Raw genomic sequence first — 26,769 nt, 5'->3', positions numbered from 1 at the left:
CTTCAATTAAACTAACACTCATGGAAACAATGATTTGTTAAAAAAAAAGCAGGGACGTAAACATTTTATAAACCTCGAGTGCAGTTAATTATTGTGGTAATTGTATTTGTACAGCACACTTATAGCAACGTTTTATAGCACTATAGCTGCACAGAAGCTCGAAGACAGTGGCCAGACTATGATAGTCGCTTACAAAATAAGCAATGCATAAAGAACAATTGATGGTTTGAATGCTGAACAATGTCAAACACTCACCCTGGAGTCAGAGATCTGGGCCTAAAGCCATCGTTTGTTTTTCTCACCACGCCATTAAAGTTGGGGCCAGTCATATAAAATAAGTATGTCTTAAGCTGCTGTCTAAAACACAGCAAAGATGATTCAGTGCATAGAGATAGTAGGAGAAAGTTCCAGAGAAGTTTTGAGGCAACGGAAAAGGAGCAATCACTGAATCTGTTATAGTTCTGGGAATGCACAGGAAGGAAATGGTCATTAGATCCCAAGTTACAAGTGATAGTAGCTCTAATAAATGTTACTGCCATGAAATCAGGATACAAGAAAAAGAGGGCACAGTGGACAATAGTCATGGCCTTGAAGACAGTCTCCTGGTGTACAGAAGTCGGTATAGTTGTCCGAGTGCTGGTCGGATTTGGTGCAATTTAGCTATGTTACCAACTTAGGGGCCGATTATGCGGAAAAACCGCTGCGGAGCCTACAAAGACCCCCCGCCAGATTAGGATGGCTGGGGGGTCAGGAAGACCGTCCGCAGCTTTTCCGCCACGGTCGCCTCCCGACCGCGGTGGAAAAGCTCTAACATGTCTGGCGGTGTCTGTCAGACACCGCCAGGCATATTAGGATGTCTGCAGTTCTATGCCTTTCCACGGCGGCATTTCTGCCGTGGAAAGGCATACAGACTTTTGTTTGGGGGCCCGTTGCGGGCCCCCAGGGGTGAAGGGGGGTGCACATGGGGGGTACCTATGGTACGCCCCTGCCTTTGCGTGCACGAAGCGGCAGGCACCGCGCGGTGCCTGCCACTTTGTGCATGCAAATGCACTGCTTTAATTTTTAACATTGTTAAAAATACAGGATGTGACCGCCAGGGTGGCGGTCACATCCTAATCTGCACGGAGGGACCGCCGCTGCCCCTGCGGACGGTCCCTCCTACTCTGGGGTGGCGGACGGACGCAGGTCCGTCCGCCATCCTAATCCGCCCCTTTGTGTGCAGCTGCATTTTAAATCAACTGGGGGGAATTTATAGTTCTTTCGGGACAGCAAACAGAATGGAACCCCCGTAATATATGCAGGAATTAATCAGGGCATTTATTACAGTAATGTTGTGGCAGCAATTCAAAAAGGTAGCATGTCGCAAATAGTTTTTGGATGGTAGAAACAAGTGTTGGCTCAATTCCTCCCATGTGGACCACAGGGCATTTTAGAGTCCAAGGTGATCCAGAGGTTGTCAAATGGTAAAAAGAAAATCCCTGGTGCAGAATCATAACAGGTGGTCAGTAGGGGCACTGTAGCAGGGGCGTAGCTACAGCTTCTGGCGCCCGGGGCTATCCCTCAGATTGCCGCCCTTGGCAGGTAGCGGGAGGGGGGTGCTCGAGAAAAAGGACGGCGGGAAATTGAAAATGGTCCGAGAGATACGTAGTATCGACGCTAATAGTTACCTCGATCATGCAAGTTACATGCACATACATGACATGGTCCAAGGCTACACAGTTGAATACACCGACTGTACAAAGGGGAACACATAGACTGCATGATCTACCTGGTAATCCCCTCAGCACAATGTAAACATGCACATACATGACACTATTCGGGGATTCATCATCTACAGCTGACATTAATTGACCAAACAAGGTCCCCTCATTAAAGCAGTGTGGACGTGCACAAAGGTGATGTGCTCTGGGGACCCAAAACCAACTTAAGTGTCAGTCTCAACTTCATTTTTTCCCCCAATATCTTCCTCTGCCCGTCTTCCCTTTTTGTCTTATATTTCCCACCTTACATCCTCACCCCTCATTTATATTTCGACTCTTCTGCCCCAGACTCGACTCCACTCACCAGAGCGCGTTTTCAGCGCGAGGGCTAACCAGAAATGATGCCCAGGGCTGTCATTGGTAGCGCTTTCACACGCTGATTGACGGCCCTGGGACCCACAGAGTACGTCGTGCATGCACTGCACCACCATCACCACCACAACGCTAGGTGCATAGCTGCCAAGGTTTCAGATTGCCATGTGTAACATTTTCATAAATTCAGTGAAATTATGAGTGACATTTCAATGACTATGAGTGACACTTTGTTGTGAGCAAAATCAAGCAATGACGATGAGGGAAACATAATTCAGAAAGTACACCCATTTGAGCAATGAGATGGTCTTAAGAATTTTGTGTTCAAAGACACGTAGTTAAGCTAAACGTACCTTATTATAACAAGTTTAAGCCCATGTACTACTTGTAGGGGAAAAAGGGATGAGGTGAAAGAGATATCACAAGGACCACGGCACTGAACATTTCAATATAGAAATTCATGTGAATGGGCAGGATTCACGCGCATGTGTATGGTTATACAAAACCCAGTAACGCTTGGTGCTGCAGGCTTACAAAGCAAAAACTGGCCTAAACTCATCATCATGATATGGAACAAGTTGGCGACTAAAGCGGTAATGTTTGACTAAAGTCAGATGGTTAATAGCCTAGCACAACCCTTTCTAAAAACAAATTAAACGTTTTTTGGATATAATACCAAATAAAGAAATGCCACTTCAAAATTGCCGTCCTTTTAAGACACGAGAAAACTGCAAACACTGACTGTAAACTTTTATTTCCAGCTTCATATTTTTTCAAACATCTCTGCCCTTAAGCTTTTCTACGATTCAGATTCATCCCATGATGCACTGGGCCAGGGACAGACTAATTTGCATACAGCCAGGTTCTGAAACTGGGATGGTGCAATGAGCTAAAAAACGGTGTTGGATCTAGCCCTGATCTCTTGACTGGGTGAGAGTACTCTGCTTAATTCAGAGACTCTGTCCATCACCACCCCTTGTTGCAAATAATTTTGTCCACCCTAAGCGTGGAAGGGTATACTCAGATGTGAGTCCCTTGCTCATTGCACCAGCAGGATTCAAGCAAGCCGGGCCGAAGACGCCTGAAATGGCAGAAACCGGTCCCCGGAAGCTCATTTCCTTCCCAGTGTAAGAATTGGCTTTTGTAGTCTGGTCTGCCCTGTTCCCATGATGCACTGGGCCAGGGACAGACTAATTTGCATACAGCCAGGTTCTGAAACTGGGATGGTGCAATGAGCTAAAAAACGGTGTTGGATCTAGCCCTGATCTCTTGACTGGGTGAGAGTACTCTGCTTAATTCAGAGACTCTGTCCATCACCACCCCTTGTTGCAAATACTTAAGCTTTTCTACAACAGCTTAGATCCCAAGTACGGAAGAAATTATTACTCTATTAAAAATGCCAGAATAAAAGCAAGCCTGCAGGAAGCATGACTACAAAATCCAGAATAAAAGCAGGTCTACAGCAAGACTGCGTCTACAAACCTGCAGCCGCTGGGATAATCGAATTTCACTTGCACTAATTTTCCTTTCTAAAGTTAACATCTGCTGCTAGGGAGACGGACCCTGCACCAAACTCTTTCTGTTTAAGTTTCTGCAGTCGCTTGGGGGGGAGGCAGGTTAACTACTTCCGTTTGTGTGTTCTGCGGCTGCGTAGGGACAGTCAAAGTATGAATAATATTGGTGAAATATTTTATTTCTTATTGCGCTCTTTCAAGGTGAGCCATTACGCAGCAGTCCTAAAATCTAATTACTCCCCGCGCTGTTCACAGGACGTGACGTCACGTCCTCCTGTGGCGCTACGGGGAGTCTGAGACTGTGCTACTCAGCCCTGCGGCGCCGCGAAAATCGTACTTTGGATGTATTGTAGCAGCACTGGCTGGCTGCCAGCCACTGTGAGACTGAGTGAGCCTGCTCGGCTGCTGAAAGTGACCCAAACCTACGGGAGCAGCCTGAACAGGCAGTTGTTTGCAGCATGCTTTCTGTGGCAGCTGAGACTGCGTCCGGGTCCGCCCCCAAAATAGTGCCGCCTGGGGCGGACCGCCCCCGCCCCCCACCCCCCCACACCCCCTAGCTACGCCACGGCACTGTAGGGTAATGCCCCTTCTGCTAATATGAGTAGTGGAGTGGCGTACAGTGGAGTGGCGTACAGTGGAGTGGCGAACAGTGGAGTGGCGAACAGTGGAGTGGCGAACAGTGGAGTGGCGAACAGTGGAGTGGCGAACAGTGGAGTGGCGTACAGTGGAGTGGCACAGAGTAGAACAGTGCAGAGTAGACTGTAGTGCTGTAGAGTCCAGGTGCCTGGAGTGGCGTAGAGTGGCATTGTGTGGGTGGTGTTGAGTGTAGCAGAGTGCAGTGGTGCAGAGTGTAGTACAGAAGTGTTGAGTGGTGCAGAGTGCAGTGGCATAGAGTGCAGTAATGCAGAGTATCAGAGTGCAGGGTCATGCAGAGTATCAGAGTGCAGGGTCATGCAGAGTATCAGAGTGCAGGGTCATAAAGTGGTGCAGTGACAGAAAGTAAAGTGGGGCAGAGTAGAATAGAGTAGCGTAGAGTGTAGTGATGTAGAGCGCAGTAGTGTGGAGTGATGTAGCGCGCAGTGGCATAGAGTTGAATGTTATAGAGTATAGCAGCATAAAGAGCAGTGGTGCAGAGTAGTTGGCATAGGGACAGTGGTGTAGGGTGTACTGGCTTTGAGAAAAGTGGTGTAGAGCGAATTGTCGTAGAGTGCAATGGCATGCAGTAGAATATAGTGGCGTACAGTGCAGTTTTTCAGGCTAGATTGGCGCAAAGAGTGAAGTGGCATAGAGCGTATAGGTTTTGAGTAAAATGGCATAGAATGCATTGGCTTACAGAGCAGTGGCACAGAGTGCAATAGAGTGGCGTCAACTGCAGTGGCAGGGTAGACCGTTTCAGAGTAGGGTGAGTGGCGTAAAATGCAGTGATGTAGAGTAAGAGTGTCGTTGAGTGCAGTGGTGCACAGGGCCGGACTGGGAACCAAAACCGGCCCAGGCCAAGTGCTTGGCCGGCCGCCGCCCCACCCCCGGTGGGGTTGGGGGTGCCGCCGAGCTCTTTGCCGTGGCCGGTTTTCGCCCGATTTTGTTACAGGGCCGATTTTGCAGCATTGCTGCAAAAACGGCCCTGTAACGAAAACGGTCCCCCAGAGGCCCCAAACCCGCGCGGCACACCGGGGGATTGCCCGGTGCCCGCTACGGCCAGTCCGGCCCTGGTGGTGCAGAGTAAATTAGAGTGGCTTACAGTGGATTGTCAGAGTTCAGTGGCGTAGAGTGGCATAAAGTATAGTGACAGAGAGAGCAATGCTGCAGAGTATACTGTCGTAGAGTGAAGTGTTCTATAGTAGAGGGGCGTACATTGTCGTAGGGTGCAGTGGCGCAGAGCAGTGACGCAGTGGCATAGAGTACAGTGGTAGAGAGTGGAATGGAGTGGAGTGACGCAGAGTGGAATAGAGTGGAGTGACGCAGAGTGGAATAGAGTGGAGTGATGCAGAGTAAAATAGAGTAGAGTGACGCAGAGAAAAATAGAGTGGAGTGACGCAGAGTAAAATAGAGTGGAGTGACGCAGAGTAAAATAGAGTGGAGTGACGTAAAATAGAGTGGAGTGACGCAGAGTAAAATAGAGTGGAGTGACGCAGAGTAAAATAGAGTGGAGTGACGCAGAGTAAAATAGAGTGGAGAGACGCAGAGTAAAATACAGTGGAGTGCCGCAGAGTAAAATAGAGTGACAGAGTGATTTGGTGCAGAGTAGATTGCTGTAGGTGCATTGGTTTTGAGTAAAGTGGGGCAGAGTGCATTGGTGTAGAGTGCAGTAGTGCTTAGTAGTGTGGGGTAGAGTGTAGTGTTATAGAGTAGAGTGGTGTACAGTAGAGAGGTGTAGAGTGGAGTAGTGCAGAGAAGAGCACAGTGACAGAGTGGAATGGTGTGGTGCAAAGTTGGGTGCAAAGAGGTGGAGTGGTGCAAAGCAGAGTTGTATGGTAGTGTACTGCCATTACTGGCAACACGTCTTAAATTGAAATGACCATTACATTTGCACTCACATACAGTTTTACTGTGCCATTATCGTTGTCTTTGTAAAAAAAAATAAGGACGCAAAGGAACTAGGATCATATCGTCCCATCTCCCTTATCACGGCAGATAGCAAGATATATTCTAAAATTCTTGCCAACAGACTAAATGATGTTATGACTAGTCTGGTCTCTCACATACAACACGGGTTTATTAAACATAGGGATACCACAGATCATGTCAAACGTGTTATTGCTCTGTTGGATTGGGCTCAAGCAAAGGAATCCCCAGTCGGAGTGATCTTACTCGACGCTGAAAAGGCGTTCGATAGAGTTGACTGGGGGTTCCTTTGGTCGGTGCTAGAATGGAAGGGCTTCCCATTACAATTTATTAAAGCTATACAGTCACTTTATTTTAACGCAAACGGAGTAATAAGACTTGGCACCGATATCTCTAGACCATTTTCTATCACTAGGGGGACTAGACAAGGGTGCCCTTGTTCTCCACTTTTATTTGCACTTTATTTAGAGCCTTATTTGAACAGATTAATTACAGAACCTGGTATTCCTCCTGTCCGACTCCATGAAACAGACTATAAAGTTCTAGCATACGCCGACGACGTGGCCATCGTAACTTCTGACTCCGCTACAGCTCTACCTAAAATAATCGAAGTTGCTCGCGATTTTGGCAAATTCTCCGGCTACAAACTGAATGTTTCTAAAACTCAAATTATACATTCTAAAATAGGTATGCCCCTGGACTTGCCAATTAACACTACTGCTACATATCTTGGTGTAACTTTATCGTCTAAAATAGATGATATTGTTGGCTTAAATCTGGACCCTTTATTTGCATCTACTAATAGGACTTTGGAAAGGATAAATAATTTACATCTATCTCTATTTGGACGGACTAACGTCATTAAAATGCTAATTTTCCCTAAGTTTCTTTATTTTTTCCGTACTATCCCTTTATTTTTTAGCATGTCTCTTTTTAATAAAATAGATAGGATGTTGTCTAGATTTTTATGGGGGTATCGTCGGTCAAGAAGAGCTATCAAGTGGTGTACTCTTTCGCAAGGGCGTGCCGGGTTAGGATTCCCGAATTTTAGGTTATACTATTGGGCCATTACCCTTAAAACTATTAAAGTTTTACTATTTCATGACCATGTCAATGAAATCAGTAAAGCACCTTCTATTTTCGAAATGCTTATGGGTGACTATGTACGACAATCATTATTAATATTTACGGAGCCGAGTTACTATAAAAAAACAAAATTTAAGATTTTGCTTTCTGCTTTTTTGGCTTGGAAACAGATGAACAAAGCTCTGCGGATTATCCCCAAATATAATTTCTATACACCTATACGTTATAACATTTCAATATTAGGGATGCCTCAAAGTATTCCCGCTTCTGGATTTCGTTTGGGATCGATTCAAATAATTGGGCAATTGTATTCAGCTGGGACCTTAATGTCTTTTTCTGAACTCCAAAACATATTTGGTCTTTTTAGATATGATTTTTTTAAGTACTTACAAATTCGGAGTTTTTTGGTTAGGAAAAATTTGCTTCACAGTGAGGTAATGGTGCCTAATGAAATTTTGGAGAGTGGCAGGAAGGATGCCCGTATCGGTACCATCTATCAGCTGATGATAAATAGGCTACCCGATGATTTGGATCAACAAGTCCAGAAGTGGGAGAGAAAACTGTCTATAGTAGGGATTGATCTGGTTAGGGCATTTGAGCTCAGTAACACAGTACTAATTAACAGCTCTCTCAAAAGCCAACATTATATGGCCTCCCTGGATCTGTATTATACACCTGCTAAACTTGCTAAATGGAAAGCCACGAAAGGCATCACTTGTAGCCGGTGCGGTATTTTAGCAGCCGATTCATGTCATATGTTTTTTAGCTGCTCTAAACTCATTGTATTTAAAAACAAGATAGAACATTTTCTGACCAATTTGTTAAATGTCAATATCAAATTATGTCCTTCTGTCATTATTTTTGGTGTATATTTTCCACCCGAGAGCTTATCTGTTGATCAAGAGTACTTTCTTTTCATTGGAATGTCCATTTATCGCTTTTGTATAACTTCAAGATGGTTAGATGCTGACCCACCTTCATTTGAACAATGGCTGGGTAAACTGTTAGATACTTACCGAATGGATAATGCAGTTTATAAATTGAAAGGACGAAAAAAAAAGTTATTTGCTAGGAAGTTATGGCTTCCCATTGATAATTGGATTTAATTTAAATATGTTCATAATCTAATGTGACAGTATTGTGTAATGTATTGGTCTGAATTTTGTTTTGAATTCTGTTATCGATGTCTATCGCCTTATTAGTACTGTTTTATTTCTGTTTTTACTGTGCCTTGCTCCATCTTTGTATTTTGTTCTGCCTCTGCCTTTGAAAATAAAAAAAAAATAAAAAAAAAAAAAAACATACAGTTTTACTGATAAACGTATACAGCGCACAAACGATAATGTGTGGAAATGTATTCACCACTGTATTGATTTGATCAGTACAGTTCATTTACCGACACTGAAATTTTGTTGTGTGCTAGAAAACAAAAATAACATCTGTACGGCCTGCCTCAAGCAGGACCCCCCACTAGGCAGCATGATTGTCACATAAATCATCTCACAATGAAGTCAGAGAAAGAAAAATAAACACTAACATCCCTGGAAGACATAATCTGACCTCTATCTTTGAATGGGACAAGATCAGAACAAAATGTATAGGCCCCCTTACAGAAAACGAGTTCATGGAAGAATACAGTATACAATGTTTGGGCAACGGGACGGACAAACTCGAGCTGGACAACCTAAAGCATATAAAACCAGAAAATGTGAGTTACAAACCACAAAGCAAATGGTAAGCAAGGGTTGGAATGCATTCTTAAGGCAACTTTCTGAATGTCCCCAAGATATCTTTAGCAAACCAGACAGCGCAGCGAGCCCTAAAAATGCCATTCCAACATTAGTTTCATTTTATGGTCAATTCACTTGCAACTTCCATTTGCAAAACCAATTTAAACTGAGCTTCCATATGAGACAATTCCAGCCTCAGCTCATCGTTGGAATGCCAGCTCTTTCTCAGTATTCCATTGCCCGACAATCCGAGCTTGGTAAAATTACTTCAGGGAACATGTGACTGAGAAGGGCCACTTTCTACACCTAGACTACACCGCTGCTACCTCCTACATTCTGATGTGTAAATTTGATTCCACCTAACCTGTTCTACCTCTCATATTCTGTACATGGTGTAAGCTGACTGCTACCTCGCATATAGGATACATTATGTAAGCTGCACCTTCGCACTGTTTGTTCCTGATGCACTGACTTCTACCTCTTATACTTTTGGTCACTCGTTAGTGTCACTCCTTTGCCCTGTAACCAACGGCTGACAGTTTTTATTGTCATACTATCTCCTACACCCAACATCACAACCTCTCTAAAATGGAGCTCAACGGCAAGCACACTTTTAGAATTAACTACCCTTCCACCCTCACCAAAAAAGCCACTAAACGTTTTAAACATAACTTCTTGAGGTCGCACCCTGAAACACCCTTTGCCGACACCTACTTCTCACCGGGCAATGGAGCCCTGAATACTGATATCATCTTCCACACCTCACGCAGAGCCCAATGGAGAAAAGCGTTCCAAACCCTACTCACCGTCTCCGCCACCAGGAAAACAACTCATGGCCTAACTCTCTCTATCACACCTTCCCACCTCTTTCCTGGCAGGACTACCATTACTATCTACAATAACGGGATTGTCCTATTCAATCCACGGACAAGAACCTGGAACTACTAGACAACCTGTTCCCCAAGTTCAAAGAACACCTCTCCAAGCTGCGGACCCTCACCCAGAACTCCACCAGCACTATCACCCCTGACGTCGCAGCCCCCATCTACAACACCTCTACCCCCAGCACCCCAGTATATGGCCCACCTGTTAACGCCCCACACTCCCCAAGGACAGTCACAAATGTCTCCACCTCTTATACTAGCCGCCCCTCTATCTTGACCCCTTTTACCCCCACCCATACCCCCCCCATCCCTCTCCCCCCTGACATAACAACCCCCACCCACAACACGCCACCATCTGAACACACCACCGCGCGGAGTTTACCCACCCCCCCTCCCATCCCCCCCACGGCAGACCCCTCTCCCTCCCCAGCTCCCTCCCCACTCTCACCCACGACACCCTCACACCTGACATAACAACTCTCACCCACAACACGCCACCACCTGATCACACCACCATTCGGAGTTTATCCACCCCCCCTCCCATCCCCCCCACGGTGGACACCTCTCCCTCCCCAGCTCCCTCCCCACTCCCACCCACGACACTCTCACCCTCCCAACAAAATATACAGAACATACCGCCTCCCCAACCTTAGCATCCCCCTCTCTCCCACCTCCTATTCTCAGCCCTCACTACCCTCCTGTCTCCCCCACTGTCTTCAGCCTTCACTCACTCTTCTACTCACCAGCACCGTCTCCCACTGACGGCACTACCTATGCCTCCCACCCACCGCCTTCACCGCCTACTTCACCCACACCCCTCGCCCACAAACACGCCCACACTTTGAATGCCATCCCACTCATTAGCACCGCAGAACCTTCCAACTATGCTGGTATATCCCCCCCCCTCGATACCCTGCCCGCTTTCCAGCTCACTACTCAACCAGTCACCAATGGCTCTCACCACCAACCCCATCCCCAATCCACCTCCTGACCTGACTTTATCCACCCTCCAACAAGTCAAAGAGGATATTCTACAAATCAAAAAAGATGTCCACGCAATCAAAGACCTTCTCTCTTCACAGCCTAGTCTACCTCCCACCATCCCTCTACCCAACAAACGACGCACCCTCCCTACATACCCTCGCTTCCAACGACACCCGCGTTGGCCGACTATCCCCGTTCGCAATAACTCCCACCGCCCCCGTCGTGTCCTCAACCCACTGTCGGACCGCGACCTATGCTCTCTCCTACGCTCTTATGGCCCAGGTCCGGTAAAACACATATCCAACACACACATCCCCATACCCACAATTCTTACAAACCCTCTGAGGCCCCCAACACTCAACAACAGAGGTTCCGTCCCTAACAACCTCAGAAAAGTTCCACTCACTCTAGAAAGCTCGACCACCCTTCTCTCTCCCAAACTCAAATGCATCCTACTCAATTGCAGATCGGCCCAGAGACACTCCTCCGACATCGCTGATCTCGTCTCAGCTATGGATCTGGACCTAGCCATTCTAACGGAAACGTGGCTTACTGAAGCCTCTACCCCGATTATGGACATACTAGTCCCCCCCAATTATCACATCATTAGGCTGGACAGGTCCCCTGGCAAGACGGGCGGGGGAATTGCATGCATTTTTAGGAGCAACCTCTCCGTTGCTAAAGTCAACTCCCCCTCCCTTTCCTCCTGTGAACTCCTCTGCCTCGACATCACCAGCGAGGGCAAACAAGTTTGTGCTTTACATCTCATCTATCACCCGCTTGGTGACAATCTCAGATTCACCCAACAACTCATGGACATGATCACTTCCAATGCCGGTCGGCAGACCACCCAAGTCTACCTGGGTGACTTCAATCTCCACTGGAACGATCAGAAAGACACAGTGGTGAATAGTCTCAAAACTTTCCTTAAGGCGCTTGACCTCACCCAAATATGCGATAGACCAACACACGACAAAGGCTCGATACTCGATCTCATCATGGCCGAAGAGAACTCTACACAACTGGAGGCAATCCAACTCTGCGACTGGTCAGATCACCACATTATCACCTTCTTTATCAATGAAAAAGTTAAACCTAACCCGGCTCAACCAATCAAATCCAAAACATGGAAAAGGGACATGAAGAATCTTAACCCCTCTACCCTGCCTCCCTACATCGGCAATCTCCTCCTTCCCCCTTCAGGTGCCCCGGATGTTCAATCACTGACCGACCACTACCTTGACTCTATGAATACAATAGTCAATGAAGTCCCCCCACTGCAACTGAAGAGAGTCTCCACCAAAATTTCTAACCCCTGGTATGACGATAGACTCAATGACGACAGGCGTTCTATGCGAATGGCAGAGCGCACCTGGAGATCGGACCCTTCAACACTGCACCTCAAAAGGCTTAAGAACAAGAGAAATGCCTACTTCAGGAAAATAAAGCGCACAAAGTCGGACTTCTTTAGCCGCCAGTTGGACCAAGCAAAAAACAGGCCAAGAAAGCTGTTCGAACTAATCAAGACTCAAACAAAGTCACAACCCCTACAATCAAACAGCACAACAAGCGACACCCCACACTGTGAAGCCTTCTCTGCTTTCTTTAAGTTAAAGTCTGACAACATAAGAAATGACCTCATCATGGATGTAAGCCGTTTCCCCAACCACACCAGAATGCCTAACAATCAACCTAAAAACAAGGCATCATGGCTGTACTTCGACACCTACTCGGAAGAAGCAATACACAAACTGCTCTGCACCGTGAAGCCCTCTAATCACCTCACAGACCCTCTACCTGCTAATGCTGTAAAAGACTTCATCCCCTTGCTCCTCCCCCTCTGGACCAAAATCATCAACAGCTCCCTACAACAAGGCCTAATGCCAGACTCCCTCAAGGTGGGGCAAGTCACGCCCATACTCAAGAAACCTACAGCTGATCCGTCCGACCTAAACAATTACCGACCCATCACCAACATCCCCACCCTGGCCAAACTGCTGGAGAAATGTGTCCAACTCCAACTAACAAAACACATTGATCAATTTGACCTCCTCAACCCTCATCAATCAGGCTTCCGAGCGAAACATAGCACGGAAACAGCTATGACACACATAATCGATGACGCCCTCCAAATTCTTGATCGCAATGAGTCCTCTCTTCAGCATTTGACACGGTCAAACATGAGAACTTGCTGGAGCTGCTAAGCACTAGAATGGGTCTATCGGGAACTGTTCTCAAATGGTTTTCGTCCTTCCTTCACAACCGGTCTCAGAAGTTCAAGATCGACAATGTGCCTGCAGATCTAGGTGTCCCACAAGGATCCTCCCTCTCCCCCACACTGTTCAACCTCGTCATGGAACCGCTCGCCACCTTGCTCCAAGCTTCCAATGTCCAATTCCATATGTACGCCGACGACACACAACTTTACCTAAAGCTACAATCCCCGGAAGATATCAAACATCTGAATTCCACACTTATTAACACTCAATCTTGGCTGGCCGATAATCACCTCAAACTAAATGCTCTGAAAACTGAGTTCCTACTCATCTCACCCCCGGCGAAAATTTCCACCACCCAAACCTGTCTCAATAACCTAACAGCACTCAATGTCCAACCTACCATCGTGGATTCGGCGAAATCCCTAGGCATCACACTCGACGCCAAGCTCAACATGCAGCAGCACGTTAGCAAAGCCACAAAAGGAGCTAATTTCCAAATCAACACACTGAGGAAAATTAAACCTTTCCTCCCTGCCGAAGACTTCCAAACTGCAGTACAAGCTTTAGTCATCCCTCGAATAGACTACGGAATTGTGGCCCTCAGCGGACTCCCGCTATCCACAACAGCACCCTTAAGAGCCTCCCTGAACGCTGCCGCAAGACTCATTACTGGCTCAAGAAAATACTCGCATATATCCCCAGACTTAAAGTCTCTAAAATGGCTGCCTTTTGAAGCCAGAATACAGCTAAAAATTGCAGTTATGACACACGCGGCCGTGCACCACAATGCACCCAACTACCTCGCTCAAAAGTTGTCTATATCAGGAGGCTCGAGATCCAATAGAAGTACAAAAAATCTACTCTTGAAACCTCGCAGATTCCGGAAAGAGAAAACATACAAGCGCTCCTTCTCAGGAATGGCACCCAGGATCTGGAATGCGCTCCCTCCGGAAACCAGGCTTATCTCCTCCACTCCACTCTTCAAGAAAGAGGTGAAAACCATCCTTCTGGCCAAGATCTCCTGAACCTTATAGGTGCTGGATCAGAGCCTCTGCATTGCTCTGTATCACTGTTCACCTTGTCCTTTGGCACTATACTTCTACTTGATGGGGGTCACTTTTACGCTACTCTCTTAATACCGACCAATATACGATACACTTTGGTTTACTGATTCACTCTCCCGATGCCCCCAATCAGTGTTCTCTCTACACTAAGACATTGGTATAAGCCATCCACACACCCAAGGTGTACCTGAACACCTCTGTAGTGGGATCAATGACTGGTGCCGTCTTATATTACTTGTTTACCTGTTTGTATATTGATATGTATTATGTATGTTATTATTATCCTACCACGTCAGTGACTACTATACTGCTTCCATTATCTCTGTTCATTCCTATTGCCCCTACCCTGTCTTTGTGAAGCGCTCTGATATCTGTAAGGATCTTGTTCGCGCTATATAAAACTTTGAATAAATAAATAAATAAGGGGATTAATGGACTGATCATGTATTCCTCCCAGAATTAATGTCTCGTTCTTGATGCGGATAATTCTGAGAAATTTCTTACAGTTTTTAGTAATTACTGAGTAATTTTAGTATGTTTTTACATTCTATAAAATCTACACTATATATTTTATCTGTGTGCTGCATATAGTTTACATAAGGTTACCACGTGCAGATACATGCAATTCAGGTCCATAATCCTTACAATAAAAACAATAATTTGCGGCTCCAGAAAAATTAACTTGGCTTAGGGAAGTGATCCCTTAAGGCCAAAAGGATTCTCTTCCCCTATGTGTGGATATTTTGTTTTCTCACACACAAAATGGACTCAACGTACCAAGGAATGAGGGCGCATGGATTGATCTCATAACTCCTTCACCATGGTGATATTAATTGGTTATCAGTTTTCACTTTTTAATTTCATCACCACCACTACACCTCAAAGTATACTCTATATCAGGGTGTCAGATCCTCATATGTAATTTTTCTTTGTACTACTTGTTAAAGTTTGTGCACGAAGTAATCCTATAAAGATTTCTCTCTGTGTACCTGAAAGTAATATCTAAGGTGATTAGTGTGCTATACAAATCATCATAACATAACAATATGCCAGAAAGTTGCAGCTCATCTCTTGCTTTATATCCCCCGACACCCCTCTATACAGGCACATCTCTAGGAACTGCAATAGCTACCCATTCGGGAGAGAGTGAAGTTCATGCTAATACCATCACATGGGCAAGAGCATGCTTTCTTCACTATTCCGTCCCACTTATCCGCATCGATAGCGCCAACTCTCTCGCTGCAATTGGCATTTTTCATATACTCAGACAGTAAGGTACAGTCTAACCAAGGGAATATGAGGCGCACTGGAAAACCTTCAATCAATGTTTTGTATAATTAAGCTCTGGGAGTGGAGGTATTGATTACAGGACAATTAACAGGAGAAATTCTGATAAAAATGATTGTTTGCTGGCCCTAGAATGTTTTTGCAGATCTTCCTTCAACAAACGTAAAATTACGTTCTTTCTACCCCAAAGTTGGGAGTTATTATTTTGGATCCAACTTTTTCTCGACAATTCAGCCTTACTTTAACAAACTTAAAGTGGTTTGCACAGGAAAATTGCTGCTTTAAACTTCTATTGTTATATCAACAAATGAAGAATAAATACAGACCCCTGATTAATACTGATGCCAAGCTCCTCACTAAGATCTTAGCCACTCGCCTTGCCCCGTACATGACTCGACTAATCCACTCCGACCAATGCGGATTTATCCCCGGTCGTAATACAGCGATGAACTTGCGCCGCCTGAATCATGTCCTCCATGAGGTTCGGAGTAGGGAGGATCCACAAGTCTTGGTGTCGGTCGATTTGACTAAAGCCTTTGACACAGTGCACTGGGGTTATCTAATGCAGGTGCTAAAAAAGATGGGGTTTGGACCTGGATTTTGCAATTGGATCAAGATACTCTATGGGGCGTCCCGTGCCAGGGTGCGATTGGGTTCGGCCCGCTCGGAGGAGTGGACATTGGAGAGAGGCACCCGTCAAGGTTGCCCCCTGTCCCCTCTACTGTTTGCCCTTGCAATTGAGCCCCTAGCCATCGCCGCTCGCATGGAGCTCCGACAGTGGGGGATAGTGGTGGGTGCCACTACCAACATAATCTCCCTTTACGCAGATGATGCGCTTTTTTATCTGACCTCCCCCTCTGAGGCCCTCCCTGTCTTATTACGGCTCCTGGACCGATTTGGTGCAGCCTCTGGGTTGCGTGTTAATCTCGCCAAATCTCTGGTCTTCCCGCTGGTGGGCTATGCTCGGGACTCGGGCGCAGATATGCCCTATTCGGGTTTCAGATGTGAGCGATTGGCATTCAGATACCTTGGCATCCAGGTAGCTACATCGGATGAGACTCTACTGACCTATAATATTGACAGAGTACTCTCAGCCCTCCACAAATCTGTTACCTTTTGGAACACGCTTCCCCTTTCCCTGATGGGGAGATTGGCGATTGCCAAAATGGTGATGCTCCCTAGGGTCCTCTATACCTTGCAGAACACCCTATGTCCGTTGCCACCCCGAGTATTTCGGACCTTGAACTCGCTCCTCACCTCCCTACTTTGGGCGGGTGGTCGTAGCAGAGTGGCTTTACGTACGGTGACGCGGAGGAGGGTGGCCTTGAGGCCCCGAGATTTGACCTATACTACTACGCAGCACAGCTTCTCCCAGCAGCTAAGTGGTTCGCTGACGCTGAGAACTGGGAACTAGCACTGCTAGCTGGTACGGCTGATGAAAGGACCCTACAGGAGGCCCTGATGCAGGGCCGCGGCGCCGACTGCGCCCTACCGTATGTGGTGCGCCACACAGCCGAAATTTGGCAGCGGTTCGTTGAAAAGGTGTTGAAGCGGGCGCCGTTTCATAGGGAGCTCCCGCTTTGGATCTTGGCCCCGATACTTCGATTGGAAGAGAATATGTCCTTCAGGGAGTGGCGCTCTGGCGGCTGCGAGACTCTCGCGGACCTCTACCCGAACGATTCCTATGTGTCCTTTGAACACGCCTTGGAGTCCTTTGGCCTAAACGAGGGACAGTATCTCCACTACGGAGCCCTCCAAGACGTGGCCAGGACTACGTGGCCCCAGTACCCGGAGGCTCCTCCGCCTACCAACGCCCTAGACATCATTCTATCCTGTGGGAGAGGCAAGCGCTTGATCTCCCTTCTCTACTCGGCCATGCGTCGGGACTCGGCCCCACCGTTGGCACCGTCTTGGGCGGCATGAGAGGCAGACTTGGGAGTGGAACTGGAGCCGGACCAACGGAGACGGATCGTGCTTTTGACCCGTACAGTCTCCTGCAACGCACGCTTTAAACTTCTTCATTTCAATTTTGTCCACCGTACTTATATGAAGCCTGTCTCTCTACATCGCATATCGGCGGACAGACGACATAATTGCCCTAGATGTGGGGCGCGGAGGGCGGGCTTCCTCCACTTAGCGTGGGACTGTCCCCTGGTTCATGACTTTTGGCGGAAAGTGGTGACTCATGTTGCTCGGGCCACACGGATTACACTTCTTTTAGAACCCATCTACTGTCTCCTAGCGCTAGTGCCGAAACCCAGAAAGAAAAAGTTATCTTATAAATTCTTACAACTCCTGCTGGTCCTGGCGCGGAGACGTGTGGCTATTACATGGATGGGTCAAAGGGCGCCGGAGTTTTCCCTATGGCTGAAAGATGCGAGAGAATGGGCCCTGGCGGAGGAGACTCACATGCAGCGCACGCGTAGAGATAGGAAGCTGCAGGAGGACTTGATGGCCTGGAGGGTGCTGTGTATGGAAGGACTGGAGGAGGAGGATTCTGATGCCACGAGCGCGGAGTTATTCTCCCCAGCTGATTTGGTATCCGATTGTACTGAAGGGGAGTGACTGTGAGAGACTGGGAGCTGGTGTAGAGGCCCTACGTAGCCACACTGCTATTCCTTGATATGTATATGTCTAGACATACCTACGTCTCCCGTGAGCCTATGCAGTACTGTAACACCTGTGCCTCCCCTGACCCTCACATAACTGTCCTACTATATTCGGTTCTATGCTTCTGATGCCATTTCTGGGGTAATTGTTTGTTGTTCAACTGTTCTTTTTGAAATATGAATGCAACACGATAAAACCAGCGAATACAGTGATAAGTCTATATCTCTCGTGCACAGAGACATTTGAATACTCTGCTCCTACGCCGCCCAGCCCCCGGGATGTGGGCCGTATTTGGCTGTGTATGTTCCCGGATGCGTAATGTTGATAGTATGTCCATGTGAACGGCTTTCATGATTATGTCTTTTGTGCCCCTTTTATGCTTTCGCAATAAAAACATATTTAAAAAAAAAAAGAATAAATACAGACAAAACAAAAATTAATTGGTTTCGGCATAAAATAATTCTACCCTCACGGTGGCTAACAGGAATCGAAGTAGAGGTGTGTCGGGATGCCTACCAGGCATTCGTTCTAATTAAACATTGCAAAGACAAATGGTTTCAAGGGGCCTTCAAAACCATTTGTTTTTACATTGTTTATTTAAAAGCACTGCAAGTAGGAACGTGGTCAGCAGGTCCCCAGCAACAAAACTGTCCCTTCGCCCTGTCAGCCCAATGAAACGCCCGGTAGCAAATACTGCACTGGTAAGGAGTACCAATACCTGTGTCTGACCGACCCCTTCAATCTACCTTTGAACTCTTGCTGGAAGACAACAAAGGAAAAGATCTCCAGTATTAGGACAGCTTTGTTTCACTTTAACATAAAGTACAGGGGAATTTTCAATTAGTCCGCTTTTAAAAGAAATTACAGTGAAAGTTTACCAATGTTGCTAAGTGGTTGTAAAGTTTTAATGTTGGGTGGTAATTAACAATATTCTGAATTTACCAGTGCTTCAAGCTATTAAGCTTGATTTGAGGTTATGCTCTTGAGATCTTGCCACGAAACCTTGAACGCCTAATTTTCTATTAAATATGAAGGACTGCACCCGGACTAAACTTTAAACAATGTATTTCCAGGGTAAACTGGAGCACCTCCGTAGGCTCCTGTGTTTAAAACAGTAATATAATGTAAATGGTTTTTAATCGATACCCTTGGGTTTAACCCAATTCTCTAGAAAAAAAGGCTGGTTTATTGGAGAGTTTGCACCTGGATTGTACTTATTTGAATGCAACATTTGCTGTAGACTTCACAAGCGATCATTTGAGATCACATAATACAATTAAATGATGCTGGTTTCCCACAACTATCTATGAGAAATACTATCTTTAGATAAAGATTTGGTGTCAATATAGGATGGCATTTGGGGAATTTTATGAGAATTCTTAAGGCTACAGATGGGAGCAGTACATGTTTTTAAACCTATTTTACATCATCTTATATTTTGCTGGCTATTTCCAAATATAAGTGCTACTTTAGTTATTTTTATATCTACTTCATTAGCTATGGAACTAGTGAGAGAAATTAAATGCACTAACATCTGCAGTAAATTGTATCTGTAAAGTAAAAACGTTTCTTGAAGCGGCTTTTGAATTATTTTAAGGAGCATTCTCTATAAGAAGCTGAGAGAGGGGCAATCATCCAGGATGTGTAGGGCCTGGAAAAATACTGATGGGACAGCCGTGGAGGGCTTGCTGATAGCGTCCAGGCCACTCTCACAAACCAATGTGAATAAAGCTTCCATCGAATACACTGAATGGCTTGATAAAGCCTGTCACAGGTTAGTCCCACCCAAAAAATGTCGACCTACTAGGCCGGTACCCTCTGCCCCATGGTACTCAGCAGAGCTTAGAGAAAAGAAAACAATATGCAAAAAGCTAGAAAGGATTTGGCGAGTGAATTATCACGAATTGGACAAAGAGAGATTAAAAACCAGCCTTAGGTCATATAAAGAGCACATTAGGAAAGCCAAGAGCGATTTTTACACGGAGAAAATAGAGAAGGCTAAGAACTCAGCAAAAGAACTTTTCGACACGGTGGTCAGTTTAACTTCCACGAAATTGGTGGCTGTACCTCCCAAGATCGAATTTGTTCAATCACTGGCTGACTTCTTTTTAAATAAAGTTCAAGTAATTTTTTCCACACTTGAACAGCAAGTGACTTTGAGTAGGGTAGAGGATCTACAAGGTGCCCTCCCGGCCGGGACATTAGAGGAAACTTTTGTGGCCTTCAACCCAGTAAACTCAGAGGAGGTCTTAAAACTTTTGATGGAAACCAAGTCCGGCTCACCTCAAGATCCTTGCCCTACGTCAATTGCAAAGCTGGCAGCTGGCACTATCGCAGACTCTCTAACCGGTATTTTTAATTTAATGTTTGAAAAAGGTGACTTTCCCTCAGTATGGAAGCGGGCATCCATCAGTCCACTACTTAAAAAACCCTCACTGGACGCTATGGACCCGAACAGTTACAGACCAATTGCCAGACTACCCCTACCCGCAAAACTGATTGAGAAAATCATGAACTCCCAGCTCTGCTCCTTTCTTCGTCACGCAAAGGGTTTAGACACGGCTCAACACGGGTTTAGAGAGGGACACAGCACTGAGACCGCCCTGATTAAATCGACAGAGGAGATCCGGAAGGTGCTTGATGATGGGGGCCAAGCAGTGCTGATCCTCTTGGATTTGACGGCGGCCTTCGATACGGTTCACCATGATTTGCTGGTGGACCGGCTGGAGGGCTGCGGGATCCAGGGGCAAGCACTTAACATCTTGAAGGCCTTCCTGAAAGACCGGGTACAAGTGGTGGCTATGGGGGACATCGAATCAAGACCTTTCGAACTCCCCGGGGGGGTCCCTCAGGGATCCTCCCTTAGCCCCACTTTGTTTAATATCTATGTATCCTCCCTTGCTCCGGTGATTAGAGCCTTCGGTTTGAGTTAACCTCGTACGCAGACGATACCCAGATCGTGGTCTCGGTGCATCCGGAGAAAGAGCTGGGGGTGGCAGCCAGGTTTCAGGAATGTATGTCTGCTGTCAGTTCTTGGATGGCAAAAAGTTGTTTAAAACTAAATTCCGCCAAGACTGAGGTGATCGTTTTTGGGTCCAACTTAAATCTCTGGAGTCCTAGATGGTGGCCAACAGATATGGGAGACCCGCCTGCTCCAGCTCAAAAGGTAAAAAATCTGGGAGTCATCATAGACAGCCAACTCTCTTTCAAACCCCAAGTTATGGCGTTGACCTCGTCCATATTTTGGCTCTTGAAAACCATTAGGAAAGTGCTCCCCTTTTTACCCGAGGGAAGTAAAAAGACGGTAGTGACGGCACTTGTTCTCTCGCGCCTCGACTATTGTAATAGTCTTTTTCTCGAGGCCCAACAGGGAATGTTGAACAAGCTGCAGGTCCTTCAAAACGCGGCAGCCCGCCCTATTGGAGGTCTGCCCAAGTTTGCCTCAGCTACCAAGGAATTGGAGAAATTGCATTGGCTCCCGATGCGAAAGAGGATCATGTTTAAAGCCCTCTGCATTGTCTTTAAGGCATTGCACGGTTTGGGTCCAGTGTCTCTTCAGGATCAATTCCAATGGTACAGACCAGAGAGACAGCTGAGGTCTGCCAGTATGGGACTGATAAAAATAGCTCGGATCAGGAAGGCACGCTGGGGGGGCAGGAGCTTTGTCCGAGGAGCGGCAAAGGCTTGGAACTCCCTCCCCCCTGACCCTTAAATCAATCACCAATCTGTTAGTGTTCAGAAAACGTCTCAAAACTTGGCTTTTCACCCTTTAGCCGGGGAATCTTAATCTCAGGGAGTTACCACTTCAGCCCCAGGACACCGGTTGGTATTAGTGCGCTTTATAAGTGTTAAAATAAATAAATATGAAATAATAAAGTTGTAATGGGATTAGGCTCCACACTCGCAATCAATTTTCGATTTTACATCCTCCCCGGAAAATGAGAGGAACAACCAAATGCCTTTGCGCTGCTAAGGACAGTTTGAGTTTTACACACTGGACGAGAAACAAGAATTGATTTAGATCCTGCAAGCAGAAGCTGTGCATCTTTTACCTGTCTATGTACAGTGTGACGTTAGCACTAGATCATTTCACTTTGCAGAGTACTGCCCTGCTATGCTAAACTAGGAACACCTCTAATTACCAGTCCCTCTACAAATAATCCACTCTCTCAAGAGTTAAGCACAGACTGTAAAATCTCTCCCAATGTCAATACCCTTCTGACAAATACAATAAAAGGTTCACAAGGTGCAACATTTCCCAAGGTTGGCATGTCTGGCCATGTGTAACCAAAGGCAATTTGCATGTTGTCACCGGTCTACATGTCCTTGTAGTACATTTAGCGTCTAAATATGATTCATATCCTGGGCTATGCTTAAACTCTACTTGAATACAATTTCCAATGGTATTCTAATCTAGCCATTACTTCCTGCTGATCTTATTCTCTGCACCGTTTCCTTTTGAAGTACCAGCTCAAACTTCTTCCTCTGTTTTCTGCTGCAATGCCCATGCAGCCTAGGCTTTCCTTAGATCCAGAGGCACTAGATTTTGAAACGCTTGTCTGGCACTATGGTGGCGAACATAAAAATCGTGAATCTTTAAGCTGCAGTTATACATCTTTTCAATCAGCTCCTGGGCTGACTTGCCACCGTCAACTTTTAGAGTTAAGGCTCTCATGTGAAGGGAGTCAGGAAACAGAATCATGTCTGGTAGCACACTGTAAGCTGTCCTCGTGGATTTGGTCTGGTGGAGAGCATGGACAATGCTTGTGGCACAAAGCACAGCTGGAGAAAAAATGGTATACTGTACCCTGCCTTCCTGAAAAAAGCGGATGCGTTTGGAAACTTGAACTAATTGACAAGAAAAGGAGTTACTTATATATTAAAAAATATTTTAAGCATGTGAAAAGTCTGCTACTTAAAACGAAAAGTATTTGCTGCTATAATGTAACTGTGTGCTCCATAACTATTCCAAACATTCTAACCATCTGAAAACTTGCCCTTTTGAGCTATATGCAGTGCAAACCAATGTAACGAACAGCATTTTAAGTCTGACGCGCGATTCCTTATAATCGGCGACTTGCAGCACACTTAGTCGTCTATTATATAGAAATGTCAGAACTCAACTGTATTAACTTATTACAGGTGAGTTCTGAAGTCACAATGCCTGCTGCCAGAGCCAGCAGCAGAGGGGAAAGGAAGGTCAGGACACAAACATAATTAAAGCAGCTGTTTAAACAACAAAAACAAAACATGGCTTTTCACTCTTCTTCTGTTTTTCTAGCTATATAGTGTTAAGGAGATATTTATGGCATTATGTTCATTTTATGCACTGTATACGGAATTATAAAACGTTAGAATCTTTCTGCATGGTTTTACATATTCCGAGCTACTGCACTTAAAAAAAAAATGACTTGTATTAAACAGATTTTAGTTCCAGATCCTTTTCCAACAAATGTCTAACAGATTTTTTATTGTTTCAAATTTTGCACAAGAGGTTTTATTATTATTATGTATGGGTCACATAGAGAGCCTCTGTCTTTTATTTCAGATTATGAATCTCATTACACACCGCTATGATACAGCATCAGTTGATAACAAAACTGGTTAGATGTCATAAAGGACTGACCTCCCTGAGAGACTGTCAGCTCAGCTTTGCTTGCCTGCTTAGACTGTAAGCAGAAAGCACAGCTGCGGGAGGGAGGGAAGGAAGGCAGGGAAGGTGGTGGGGTTGGTCAAGGATGGAAGGTAAGGTTTTCTTTTCATCTTTGGGACAGGGATACATAGCAGAGGCTATATTATGCATGACTCCCCCATTACTCCTCTAGCATTGAGTAGCAGTTGAAAGCAAAAGTAGGTGATTTGGGGGGCTATGTATAAAATTATAGGATGGGTAAAAAGTGAAATACAGAGGTGTTTTTCCACCTTGCTGTTCATCTTAGACAACAAGAGCAAAGCTCCTCTTGTCTATCTGATGTCACTCAGAACCCCTCTATGAAAAACATCCCCGTAGTTCACTATTACTCATCTCTAATTCTGTATACTTTTCATGTTTGAAAGCATGTTATTTCATATGAAAGAGCTAAACACTAAAGATTAAAGGGGTTTTGTGGAAAGGATATGTGTGGCCATGTACTTATTATAAGGAATAAAGTACTCCCGCCATACATAAGGATATTGCAAGTCACCTTGCAGGTCCATAACCTTATAAAGGAACTTGGCCTTGGGCCTCTTTACTCTATATGGTCACGGACCTCCCCTGGCTTGCCAAATCCTCATCACGTACAGCAGGGTATACTTTATCCTATATATGATGTTTGTTCATTGAATGTTTTGCACGGGGTGCTGAATCTTATGGACGGCTCACCTATCGCACCTTATTGGGAAATTATGGAGGTGGTCCAGGCGTTTCCTGTTGGAATGTTATTCTATATTTGTCTTAGTATTTCCCTCCCCACTGACAGTACACTGAATGTGACTTGACAACAGCTATGGATGCCGCTGCAGTTTGGCGGGAGTTTATCACTTGGAGGTAACCCTGCTCTCTGCCACTGGAGGCTCCCCAGGACCCGGAGTTGCTTACCTTGTCTGTGTGCGAAGCGGAACAGAATTTCTAAAATGATTCCTGCAGGGCGGCGGTTGCTCGGGGCTCCCTACAAATACAAAACTCTCGGATTTACCGCCATCGGGTGAAAAGGGGTTCTGCTGTGCATGTCACGTGACGATGCATCGCCTCTGTAGGGTCATTCCTCTAAAAAGCCAACTAGCCAATAGCTAGGTCTCCTTAGAGGAGTGACCATTAGCAACGACGTTCCGTGACGTGAAACTCTATGTTCATTCTATGCACACTGAGACAGTAACTAGCTCAGCGGGTTTGGGGGAGCTGGTGTTCTCTGTTTGCGCATAAGTCAAATTCCTACTTCTCACGAGAAGGTCACCGTTGGGGGGGGGGGGGTGCTGGTTGCACTGTGAATGCGAGTGTGTGATGACTTAGTGGTACCCGAGGACACGCTCTGCGTAACTGCAACGTTGGCGGTGTGCGTATAGAACTCCGTTCTCGGTGCCAACGCCCGTTCGAAGAACATGACCCCGGATGTGTTTTTCCGTTGCATTCTGCGATTTGTAGTTCTGTATTATAATCCCCTTATTAAATCAGGGCCGTAACTCTGAATGCAAAGAAACAACCTGGACTAATATTTCTTCTCTCGCATAGACCTGGGCATAACAGTGACAATTCTGTGTTCGAATGAAATTAGTATGCTTTACGTGAGAAGCTTTGAGAGACTCTGTACATATGAAAAGAAGTGGCACAATGCGGAGATAACCTTAGCCTTTCCACACTCAGCACATTATAGTAACCTTCTTCACAATGGTTTACTTGCAAATCTTCTTTATTAAGATCATGTGCAAGGAAGTACGAAAAAAGGGTGCTGCTGCCTTGAGATGCAACTCAGACCTAATGCAGCATTCTACAACTACTACTCAAACCCTTCTAAACTATGTCATACATTCTAAGTTCTAACATTACATTCTAACATGACTAATAGGTTACCACACATCTCCCCTCTTAATAAAAATTTAAAGAAGAAAACAAATATCTAACAAACAAACTAATACGGGAGGTATATGTTTTAATCACACACAAAATCCTGTAAAAATGTAGGTGTGACTACTTTCCTCCCACTTTTGGTATAAACTTGTTGATAATCCATTGAATCATTTGTAGAGCAAGTAGGTACAGATTCTTGTAGACCTGGATCTGTAATAGCTTCTGGATCCAACTCACTATTACCTAATTCCTCTGCATCATTATCATTTAAAACAACATTTTCATGAACAGGAACAGATCAGATTGAACAGAAACAGCATCAGATGCAAACACGGGGCTCAACCACTGGTAATCACCCACATCTTCCTCCTTGAAACTGTTTCCTGAATCAGAACATCTAGCTAACGCAATTCAGCTCATGTGATGAATGGTACCATCATCCAGCATCACCGTATTGCGCATCACTTCGGTGATTGTCCTGGGATCTGAGAAACGTGGTTGAAGTTTTCCAACTTTCTTTGCGATTTTGACCCTAACTAATTGACGCACCTTAACATATGTCTCCTTGGTTCCACGTTTCTTATCATAATACACTTTGTTCTTGTCTTGTGATTTGCAAATGTTTTCTCTGACTTTTGTACAATCCCAATTGTATTTTCTACTTCTGCCCATCCAAACAGGATTCATTTTACAATAAGGAAACCTGCCTCTCACTAAACCAAAAGGACTTTCACCGCAAGTATCGTGTACTGTTATTCTGTACGACCATAACATCTTATCCAATTCAGCACTCCAATCTTTCCTTCCTTTGTTGACCAACTGTAATGTTCCTTTTATTACCCTTTTGACCCTCTCAACAACAGAGTTCCCTTTTGGATGGTATAATGCAGTAAACTTCTGTCTAAAGCCCGTAGATTCCATGAACCTTTTCCTAGAATCCGATTTGAACTGTACTCCATTGTCAGTTAAAAGAGAAGAGGGCAACCCTTCTCTAATGAAACACTCATCTAGAAATTTAATTACTATATCAGTGTTAACATTCTCCACCACCTTCAATTCAGTCCACCTTGAAAACAGATCCACTAAGACCAATATGTGCTTACAAGAACCATCTAGCCATACTATGGGTCCCATTATGTCTAAAGCTAATTCTTCCCTCAGTAATTTGGGACATCCCAAAGAAGACATTGGAGGATTGAGTGTTTTTTTTA

At 45.4% G+C, this 26,769-nt stretch overlaps 1 protein-coding gene across 1 annotated transcript in view; it reads right to left on the bottom strand.

Moving 5' to 3' along the window:
* Positions 1-25,077, bottom strand: part of RFC4 (replication factor C subunit 4) — a 149,150-nt gene extending 124,073 nt beyond the window's left edge. The window contains exon 1 of the mRNA XM_078665711.1: positions 24,593-25,077. The gene's annotated coding sequence lies outside the window, so the exon portion shown is untranslated. The remainder of the gene's footprint in view (positions 1-24,592) is intronic.
* Positions 25,078-26,769: the final 1,692 nt, after the last annotated feature.

Source organism: Lissotriton helveticus, chromosome 11, assembly GCF_964261635.1.
Source record: "Lissotriton helveticus chromosome 11, aLisHel1.1, whole genome shotgun sequence".
NCBI lineage: Eukaryota > Metazoa > Chordata > Amphibia > Caudata > Salamandridae > Lissotriton > Lissotriton helveticus.
The sequence above is the reverse complement of the archived record's forward strand: the minus strand, read 5'-3'. Positions and strand labels throughout refer to the sequence as shown.